Source organism: Monodon monoceros, unplaced genomic scaffold (genome assembly GCF_005190385.1).
Source record: "Monodon monoceros isolate NGI ecotype Baffin Bay Population unplaced genomic scaffold, NGI_Narwhal_1 Super_Scaffold_11, whole genome shotgun sequence".
Classification (NCBI taxonomy): domain Eukaryota; kingdom Metazoa; phylum Chordata; class Mammalia; order Artiodactyla; family Monodontidae; genus Monodon; species Monodon monoceros.
The window spans coordinates 8,282,150-8,291,578 of record NW_021703767.1 but is presented as its reverse complement, the minus strand read 5'-3'; the positions used below and the strand labels follow the sequence as shown (position 1 = coordinate 8,291,578).

Here is a 9,429-nt window from a genome sequence, read left to right as displayed (position 1 = left end):
CGGCGCAAGTGCATTGCGGCTCACGTGACGCGTCTGCTGCGCCGCCGGCCGCTCCTGCCCGCCCGCTGGCTGACGTGGAGGGCCTGAGGCGGCGGCGGCGGCGGCGGCGGCGGCGGCGGCCCGCGTCCAAGGCTCGCGGGCTGCGGGCCCCGGTGAGTGCACACCTGGCGCGCGGCAGGGCTTCCGGATGTGTCACCTTGTCGCGCTGCAGCCGAGATGCCCGGGGAGAGGGGCCCTCCACACCCCCTCCGTGGGTGTGTGGTGAGTGTGGGTGTGTGCGCGTCGCCCCGCGTCGTTGGCCGTGGCGCCCGCGGTGTGTGTGCGCGGGTTGGGTGCCGGTGCAGAGCGGGAGTGTGTGGTCGCTTTTGTCGGCCTCAGTGGGTGTGTTTCCTTTGTCTGGTGTCCTCCTTCTTTAAGTGTGGCCCCCTCCGGGCTTCTGTGCGAAGGTGGGAGAAGCCCCTTTGTGTGCGCATCCCCCGGCCGCACGCGCACCCTCGCCCCAGTCGGTGCGCGGGTGACACCTTCGCTAGGCGGAGGGTCCGCCGGCCTGAGCGCGGGTGGGCACGGCCCCGTGTGTCCCCTCCCGGCTCCTTTGTGTCCGCGCTGGTTCTTCCCGGCGACGGCGTGGGCACCCCGGCGGTGTGGGAGCCCCCGTTTGTGTCACTGCCTCTCTCCGGGGGTGCGCGTTCTCCGCGCGCGTGGCCGCGCCTCCTGTAGTCGAGACTCCCGCCTGCAGCATCGTCCGCCCGGCGGTGCGTCCTCGCGTGTCCCCGCGCGTGCGTTGCGCCTGGGTCCTGTCGAGTGCGTGATCAGGTCGTCGTTCGCGAGTGTTCGTGAACGTTCTTGCACGCCCCTCCTCTGTCTTGTGTTCCCTACACCTGCGCCACCTGTTTTCGTGAGAATGGCTGCCGAGCGCGGGGAGGGGACGGGGAGGGAGAAATCAGTTCAGTGCTACCCCGTCCCCTGCGCCTCTTCGGAGCATCCTTCCTCCCCCAGCGCTAATGGGAAGGGGGGACAGCAGCGGGTCTGGCCAGCTGCGCCGTAATATTTACGATGTCAGGTGTGGCCGGTCGAGCCAGCCTGTTTTGGGGACGGAATAAGGGGGCCAAGGGCCAAAAATGGAGTCAAGGCAAGGTGAATGTTGGTTGATACCAGTGTGGCGTACTATTTTCAGAGGCGCTCTACACGCCCAAAGACCTTCGATTGCAGACTCCTTCCAAAATAATATGTACACGACACCTGGGCAAATACCTTTTAGCTTATCCTGGGCGTTCTTGATAATACTTAACGGTTCATATAGTGGTTTATGGCGTTCACGTAAATTAACTCTCTTGATTCTGCCTGGCGTCATGGCGAGGGAAACAAGGTAGACATCTTACAGGTTTTACTCCCGCCTTGGGAGCAGTTTCCTCATAATTACAGCTCTAGCTAGGACATTCTGTATTGTAGGAAATTTGCCTTTTATCCTATTAGAGACCCATTACCCATTAGAGACCCAGCTACTCCTCTTGCTCAAAGGTTCGTGCTCTGCGCTCAAGGGCTGCGTTTCGGTGTCTGTTTCTCGTTGTTCATTTGCTCAATTTTCTTACTCTTGCCTAATTTTCCGGTTTTTTCTTTTTTTTAATTTCTGGAAGATTTCACACATAAAATACAGAGGGGTATCTAACCAATCCATGATTAAGATTTACAGATGTAATTATTTTGCCGAATTTACTTCAGATCCTCTTTTTAATTTAAAAGAACTAAAATTGCAAAATATGGAGGTGCTCTCAGTTCCTGCCCCTCCTTCCGTAGAGGTTGTCACCGTGTTTAGGTTTGTGTATATCATTCCCTTGCATATTTTATACTTTGATCACGGTGGATCCATAAACAATATATAGTGTTGTGTGTTTTAAACTTTAATGGTATTAAACAATGTGTCTTTTTGCAACTTGCTTTTTTCGATCAGCATCACATTTTCAGACTTACATATGAATAAATTGGATAATTGTGTTTGGTTCATTCATTTTAATTGCTGGTATAGAATTCCATTGTATGAATATACCATAATTTACTTATCCGTTTTCCTGTTGATGGGCTTTGTTTCTGGTTTTTGACTCTAAAAAAACAATCCTGCAATAAACATCTTTGTACTTGTCTGCTTTGTGCACACGTTTGGAAGTTTCTCGAGAAAATACACCTAGTAGTGGATTTGCTCTATACTAGGAAATGTGCATCTTCAACGTAACTAAATATCACAGAAGCTCTCAAAGTGGTTGCACTAATTTTCACTCTCACTGGTATTGAGTGAGGACACCCATTTGTCACACCCTTGCTAACACTGTATGTTACCAGACTTTTACATTTTTGCCTTCTCTTTACTGACCAGCTTCCTTATAACTTTAGCTTGCAGCTAAATTTGCTTGCACCCACCTTGGCTTCTGCTCTAGCCCTGTGTCAGCCTATGGGTTCATCTCTCACAGTTAACTGGCTCAGTCTTTATCTCATTTGGTTCTCATAAGATTAATTCCAGTAAACATTTATTTTGTACCTAATGTATCAGTTCCAATGGTTGATGTAAGATAATTCCATGGTATGTCAGATGTACCTCTCTAATAGCAGGTGAGGTGATTTAATTAAATACTTTTTTGCATATGATGAACGGTTTTTTAAAAATCTTCTTTCCTCTAATGTAATATTTGATACCTTCAAAATATGTAACATATATGCAAGTTGTGAAGCAAAACAATAAAATGAACACCTATCAACCCACCACTCAATCCAAGAATCAAAATGATCAATCCAGGAATCAAAATGACCAATATTGAATGTGCTCACCTCCAGAGTGACTATCCTAAATTGTGTGTGTCATTCCTTGTTTTTTTAAAAATAATTTTATCAGATATGTGTACATCCCTCAACAATGTATTGTGTGGTTTCTATTGTTTTTGAATTTTAAAAAAGGAATACTGGATACAGCTTTCTGGGTCTTGCTTATTTCACTCAATGTTATGTTTCTAAGAGTCACTGATATTCAGTATAGATATGTCATTAATTTTCACAGCTGTGTAATATTCTGTGGGTGAATATAACACAGTGTATGTGTTCTTCTGTTGATGAACAGTTTGGTTGTTTCTAGGTTTTGCTATTTTGAAGATTCTTGTACATATCTTCTGGTACATAGTTGCAAGAATTTCTCTACTTTTCACACTGGGGTATATGACCTCTGGGGAAGTAATAAAGATTTTCTGAGGAGTCCTTGGGCACAGGTAATATTAATGAATCAATTTGTGATCATTAAATTCCATGTGTACCCTTTCGTAAAACTGGTAATGCCGAAGCCTGTGACAGAAACTTCCTCCTGGTTCTACTTTCCCACCTTCCCTCTCACAGTAGCACTTCTGCCTTAAATTAGGAATGCATAGCGCTCACCCATATGGAATCTTACCAGGGTAGTGTCCCAGTTGAAAAACTCTCCATGGAAAACAAAAGGCTAATCTAAAATTCATGCAGCTATAGTGTTAGGAAACACCTCTTTTAATCCAGACACTTCCCATCTCCTCAAGAGCTGCATTTCCAATAAAATGTAACTTTTATGTGTAATTATCATTATATATATACTAGTTATTTTTTGATCAACTTTATGCTGTAATAATTATGACATTTTAAACCAATGATATGTCAGTTTTAAAATGTCACTGTGATACTCTAGAAATTCATCCTTTGCAATTATTTAAACTTGGGGCTGAAATTTTTTAGATGTCATTTTAAAGTGTGAAGAATATGTAATTTTTAAAGCATTGTGGTTTGTGAGTAAAAAAAAATCGGAATACCACTGTGGTAAGCTATTTGCTAGAAGTGGAATTGCTGGGTTTTGGGGTATGAATGTTCAACTTTACAAAATGATACCAAATTGTTTTCTGAAGTGGTTGTACCAGCTTATACTTTGGCAAGCAGTTTTGTCAATTTATATACTTTGATTAGCAGTGTGTAAGAGTTATAGTTGATCTATATTCTCTGCAACACTTATTACTTTTAGACTCCTTAATATTTATCAATCAGATGGGTATGAAATGGTGTGCATTGTGGTTTTAATTTGTATTTCTTGATTGTTAATGAGTTTGAGCATCTTTTCATTTGTCTGTGAACCATCTGTCCTTTTTGTTCACAAAAAAAATACCTCGTCATATCTTTTACCCATTTTTCTGTTGGGGTGTCTTTTAAAACAAACTGGTAACATCGATCCTTTATTGAGTATACATGTTGTAAATTTCTTCTAGTTCATGGTCTGTCTTTTTGCACTTCATGGTGTATGTTGCTGAACAGAAGTTCTTAATTTTAATGTAATCAATTGGAAACTTTCCCTGCCCTGGGATTATAAAGTCATTCTCTTGTGTTTCTCTTTAGAAGTTTTTAAATGACGCCTTTCACATTTAAGTTCATAATCCATCTGGTACTGATTTTTGTATATGGTGTGAGGTAATGATCCACATTCATTTTTTGCCCCCATGTGGCTACAATTGGCCTCACTCCGTGTATTGAATTGGCCCTCTGTTCACTAGTGATCTGCTGAACAACAACAACAAAAAGTTTGGTAGCATTTATCTGTGAGACCATTTGGATCTAATTTTTTGTGTGTAGAGGACTGTAAATTGTTGATAATTAGCAACTGAATAGTAATAGGACTTCAGGTTTTCCATTTCTTTTAGTCAGTTTTGGTAAATTTTATTTATTTATTTTTTTGCAGTACGCGGGCCTCTCACTGCTGTGGCCTCTCCCGTTGCGGAGCACAGGCTCCGGACGCGCAGGCTCAGCGGCCATGGCTCACGGGCCCAGCCGCTCCATGGCATGTGGGATCTTCCCAGACTGGGGCACGAACCCGCGTCCCCTGCATCGGCAGGCAGACTCTCAACCACTGTGCCACCAGGGAAGCCCTATTTATTTATTTTAAAAAATTTATTGGCATCAGGTTCATGGTATTGTCTTAATTCTCTTTAATCTCTTTTACTTGTAGTTATGTTCCCTTTTCTCATTTTGAATATTATTTGTGTGCGACTTTTTTTCTTTAAATTTTGCCAGAAGTTTGTCTATTTTATTAATCTTGCCAGAGGATGAATCTTTGGCCTCCTTTGTTCTATTATATTTTTGTTTTTTAGTTCATTGATTTTTGTCTCCTTTATGATTTCCTTCCTTTTCCTTCTTTGAGTTTATTGTTTATTATTTTTCTAACTTAAATTGCATGATTAACTTACTAATTTTCAGTCATTCCTGTTTCCTACTACAAGCATGTAAAGCTATACGCTTCCTCACAGTTCATTTTTGCTTTATGTAACATGGTTTAATTTATGGTATTTTCATTAATTTTTAAATTTAAGTATTATTAAAATTCCTATTTTGATTTCTTTTCTGACTTATGTGTTTTAAAGTTTTCTTTAAAATGTGCTTTAAAATTTCCAAATGTTTCTTCATTAACATTTTTCCTTTTCGTTCATTTCTTAATTGTGTTGTCAGAGAATGTATTGTATATTTTATCTTTCTAAAAACATTTGTTTGCCCTTGCTTTATGGCCTTGTACATAGGGAATTGTGATAACTATTCTGTGTGTACTTGTGAAGAGTATGTATTCTCTAGTTGTTATGTATGTGTTAGATCAGGCTTGTAAATTGTGTTGTTCAGACTGTCTATATTAATTTTCAGTTGTTTGACCTATCATGAGAGAGATGTAGTCTTCCACTGTTACCTTCTAACAGACTTCCTGTAGTTCTAACAGTTTTTCTTTTTATGTATTTTGAGACTATTTGATTAGATACATGCAAGCTAAACATTGTTTTCCTAGTGGGTTGAACCTTTTCTGTTATGTTGTGGTTCTCTCCATGCTTAATTTTGATTTTTGTCTTAGGGTCTGTTTGGTCTATCCCACCTTTCATTTGGTGGTGATTTACCTGGAATAACCTTTTTCTTCATTTTCATGTCACTTTTCTTATGTCCTTAGATTTTAGGTATCTCTTATGAAGAATATATTGCTAGATTTTTCTTCTAATCCAGTCAGGTAATTTATGATTTTTAATTGGTACTTTTAGAAGTTAGTTCAGGTCTCTTGGTGGTCAACTCATTTTTTTATCTAAAATTATTTTTATTTTACCCTTGTTCTTGAGGATAATTTTGATGGGTATACAGTTCTAGGTTGATGCTTTATTTTCTGCTTATATGGTAAATATATTATTCTACATGCAAAGTTGTCTGCTGCCAGTTTTATTTATGGTAATTTGAAGAAAATATTATTTTTCTTCTGGCTGCATTGGATTTTCTGTCTTTGGTTTACATCTTCACTTCCAAGTCTAGATGATTATTACTTTTTATTTATCCTATTTAGGATACATGTGTTTCCTGATTCAGAATTTTGTCTTCATGAGGTCTAGCAGATTCTGAGCCTTGTGTCCTTTAAATACTTTCTCTCTGATTTTACCTATTTTCTCCTTCTGGAAATTTAACTGGATATATATGTATGAGACTGTTTCCAGATCACTTTTCATCTTTCACATTTTTCATTTCCTTGTATCTTTGCCAGAACTTAAATTGCTGGGTAATTTCATCAGGCATATGTTCTTGTTCGTCAGTTTTCTCTTCACCTGTGCCTGATCATCTGTTTGACCCATGTGTTATATTTTCCATTACTTTTAACAATTACATTTTTAGTTTCTTAAAGTATCACTCGGTTCTTTTTTAGCTATACCCAGTCATTTTTTATAGTCTCATGTTGCTTGCTCATTTTTTTGAATCTATATTCTGTAGACTGGCAGTCCCAATGTTTGATGTCCTCAGGGGTCCAAATTTATTGCTTGTTTTTTCTGTTGCCTTTCTTATGGTGGATTGTCACCTCCTGTGCTTAGAGATTTTCAGTGATGAACTCTTGATTGATTGATCTTTGTGGGAATTTTGAGAGTCTGATTTGGGGGTACTTTCCTTCTGATAGGATTTGTATTAGCTTTGGCTGGGAGCTTTACGTGGGACCAGCCTTTCAGTTTTCTCACTTTGCTTCTGGCCCATGATCCCACTATTGCTCTTGGCATTATGATTTATCATTGTTGACTGTCAGGTTTAGTTTCTAGCTAGAGGTTTGTTGCTTTGGGGGGAAAGGGTGGTTTTAAATGTTGGCTATTTCTATGAGCTCAGAAAAATTTAAAAAATCTAGCATCCACTTTGTTTTGCAGTCATGGAGTGCCCCATTAGTTCATCATAATTGATGGGCTCAGAAGTCCTTTACATTATTATTTAATTTTTGTAGTATATTCATTTTAGTATGTGTTAGGAAAAAAAATTCTGTCCTACCAAACTTAAGATTTCTTGGTGGTAACAAACTTTCCATTAAAACAAGTTTACATCTAAGTTAAAACTTGAGTTAGTCTAAATAAAAATATTAAATAGGTGAAAATATTAAATAGGTAACAGTACAAATAGTTGACAAGTGGGTTTGGCAAAGTTTTCTACTTTGGGGTATGCAAATTAAAAATTTGGGAAGCACTGAGATACGGAATCAAGATGAGTAGGGCACAGTGTGCCCTCTGGACATAGTGAACCTACAGAGAGAAACCTGTAATGACCAAACAGTATAAAAATTGCTGTCAAAAAGATATGAGCAGGGTGCTCGGGGCTTACAGAGAAGCGGTGCAAAAATAAACTTGGTGGTAGTGAGAAGTTCAGGAAATGCTTCCTGGAATCGAGTATTAAGGATTGGTAGGCATTGTGGTTGCAGAATAAGGTTTGTTTAGAAGTGCCAGGCAGCTGAGTATGACTGGCTTCTACGTTGCATGTCATGGAGTGACTAGAGAAATGCAGGAACAGGATCGCAAAAGGCCTTCTGTGCTATAGTAAGGAGTTTGGACTTTTTCCTGAAGACGATGAGAAGCTTCTGAATTATTTTAAGCAGTGAAGTGTTATGATCAGGGTTTTCGGGGATGCCAAGATTGAAGGCAAGTCACCAGTTAGGAGACTGCTTGTTTAAGTAGTTCAGAGGAGAAAAGGTGGAGCTGCAACCAAGGCATTGGCAGTGGGCATGAAGAGGTGTATGTGTGCTAATTTTGGATTCCTTAGAGGAGTCGAAAGGACAGGACTTCATGGTCAGGTTGGTTAGGAATGTTGAAGGAGACTGGGGGAGTGTAGACTGACCTCCAGATTTCTGGTTTGGGTAACCAGGTGGCATGTAGAGCAATTAACTGGTAACATACAGAAAGAGGAAAGAACTTGGTTTCATTTGTTCTTGAGGAAAAAGATAAGTTTGTTTTTTAACTTACTGAATCTGAGAGGCTTGCGGGACATCTTGGTTAAGACCCAGTAGCAGTCGATAGGGAGGGTCTAGAAGTTATGAGATGCAACCCAGCCTGGAGAGATTTGAGAGTCTTCAGCATTTGGACATGTCAGCTGTGGTTTGCTACAGTGAGTATGAGGTAATTTAAAGTAGTACACAGATAAAAAAAATAGGAATTTAATGTGTCTGAAAAACGTAAGCTGTATTTCAAACCTGTAATATCATGGATATTATCACTTAGACCAAGTGAGCCCCAAAAGAAGAGAATATTAAGTAAATAAAATACATGGGATCTGTGGAAATGGCAAAAATTGTGGTGAAGCTATGCAAATGATGGAAGTTCAGAAAGTGCTGTTTTAAGGCATGGGTATGGTGGATGAGGTCACCCAAGGAGAGAGTAAGCGTGAGAAGAAAAGAGAGTTGACATTTGGGTGGCGGGGAATGGAGAAGAAGAGCCATGGAGACTGAGGAAGAGCAGCCAGAAGAATAGGAGGAGAACCAGGAGAAGATGGTCTTTGGAGTCCAAATGAAGAGTTCTGAGGAGGAGGAAGTGGTCAACAGCGTCAAGTAAGTCGTAAGCTGAAAAGTGCTCTTGGGAATTAGCAATTAAGGGAGACCATTTAGTTAGAGGCATCCAAATAGCGGATTAAAAAAACATTCATCTAATATGTTAATGATAGCTGATATTTGTAGCGTTTCCTATACACTGTGTGCTATTAAAAGCACTTTAAATGTGTTAATGGTTTAATCAGATAGGTAGGATTGCTGTCCTCATTTGATTAAGTGAGGAAACTGAAGCCTACAGAGGTTAAGTAACTTGTCCAAGATCACACACTCAGGAAATAGAGCCAGGATTCAAGCCCAGGCAGTCTGGTTCCAGAGTCTATGCTCTTAACCACTATGCCTCATCGCCTCTCTGGTTAAAACAAAACAGAAAATAAAAATTACACCAATGTCGTAATTACGGTGCAGTTGGTGTAGGGCGTGGTATCAGTGAGATATGCCAGGCTGTGACTGACCAGCATGGTGTCACAGTGGCTCAGTCTGCCAGGTATGAGCATGTTAATTGTTTTGTAACTGATGCCACGATGGTGATGTGTGGGCTGTGACAGACCGTTCTTGGCTCTTTCTGTATTTATATACAA

General features: G+C 40.5%; 1 protein-coding gene across 5 annotated transcripts in view; it reads left to right on the top strand.

Annotated features, from left to right (window-relative positions):
* The first annotated feature begins 79 nt into the window (after nt 1-79).
* TTC3 (tetratricopeptide repeat domain 3) overlaps nt 80-9,429 on the top strand; it is a 140,193-nt gene continuing 130,843 nt past the window's right edge. For 2 of the 5 annotated variants that reach the window (XM_029213875.1, XM_029213874.1), the window contains exon 1: nt 80-152. The gene's annotated coding sequence lies outside the window, so the exon portion shown is untranslated. Of the gene's footprint in view, nt 153-7,345; nt 8,852-9,429 lie in introns of those variants that run through there. The other 3 variants (XM_029213873.1, XM_029213871.1, XM_029213872.1) reach the window with 2 other exon arrangements.